This window comes from Theropithecus gelada, chromosome 20, assembly GCF_003255815.1.
Source record: "Theropithecus gelada isolate Dixy chromosome 20, Tgel_1.0, whole genome shotgun sequence".
Lineage (NCBI taxonomy): Eukaryota > Metazoa > Chordata > Mammalia > Primates > Cercopithecidae > Theropithecus > Theropithecus gelada.
Genome location: NC_037688.1, coordinates 54,985,549 through 54,986,804, shown reverse-complemented (window position 1 = coordinate 54,986,804; position 1,256 = coordinate 54,985,549). Strand labels below are relative to the sequence as shown.

Genomic DNA, 1,256 nt, shown 5'->3' with positions numbered 1-1,256 from the left:
GGCTGAGTCAGGAGAATCACTTGAACCTGGGAGGCAGAGGTTGCAGTGAGCCGAGATCACACCACTGCACTCCAGCCTGGGTGACAGAGTGAGACTCCGTCTCAAAAAAAAAAAAAAAAAAAAAATCTAAGTGGGGTCTTCCAACCAGAAAGGAGGAGTAACGCCGGCCAGATATACCTACCTATCTTAAACAAGTAAAAACCCACCCAAAATCTTGGCCTTTCAGACACTGCACACCAGCAGCACAGGACAGTGAGCACTGAGAAATGAGAAACAAAGGAGATGAATCCTAGGACTGGCCAGCTTCCTGTCTGGAGAGAATTTCCAGGCTGTAGCACAGGAAAGGGACTCACAGGGTCCAGCAGTCTCCCCGAGTGGAGGAAATAGAGACTGGATTTCAGAGAGGCCAAGGCAGGTGGGATTCGCAAGGCAGAGTAATAAGGAATGCAAGGAGAGCTCCAGCCATCTGCAGAGGGGCCACAGTCCAGCTGAGCACTGTGCGGCCCGTGTGGGAGCCCGCAGAATGACCACCGGAAAAGAGCAGACAGGACAATCCCAGGGCTCAGACCGGGCAAGGCTAGCACAGGGTTTACCAACCAGAGTGGAAAGACCACCACGTGCTCCAGTGGCTCAATTGGTTAGTGCTTGGTACTTATACAGCAGTATATGTGTGGGTTATGCCAAGGTTGTGAGTTCGACCCTCACCTGGAGTATGTTTTCTTCCCATTGCAATTTCACACATTTCATGGTAATGAATTTTTCCCTTCTCTTGGCCGGGCATGGTGGCTCATGCCTGTAATCCCAACACTTCGGGAGGTCGAGGTGGGCGATCACAAGGTCAGAAGTTCGAGACCAGCGTGGCCAATGTGGCAAAACCCCATCTCTACTGAAAATACAAAAAAAAACATAGCCAGGTGTGGTGGCACACACCTGTAGTCCCAGCTACTCGGGAGGCTGAGGCAGGATAATCACTTGAACCCAGGAGATGGAGGTTGCAGTGAGCTAAGATCATGCCACTGCACTCTAGCCTGGGCGACAGAGTGAGACTCCGTCTCAAAAAAAAAAGAAAGACCGCTGAGCATAGAGGCATGCTGTAGAAGACTCAGAAGCAGGCTGCTCAGTTGTGGGGCCAAATTAACCAGACTAGGGGCAATTCTGGTCATGACTAACAAAGGTGAAAAGAAAGCCCTTAGACCAGGTGCGGGGTGCACCCCTGTAATCCCAGCACTTTGGGAGGCCAAGGCACCAGGATCGCT

At 51.5% G+C, this 1,256-nt stretch overlaps 1 non-coding gene across 1 annotated transcript; it reads left to right on the top strand.

Annotated features, from left to right (window-relative positions):
• The first annotated feature begins 619 nt into the window (after positions 1-619).
• TRNAI-UAU lies at positions 620-713 on the top strand. The gene is made up of 2 exons: positions 620-657; positions 678-713. It is a non-coding gene; the product is annotated as a tRNA-Ile (tRNA).
• The last annotated feature ends 543 nt before the right edge of the window (positions 714-1,256 follow it).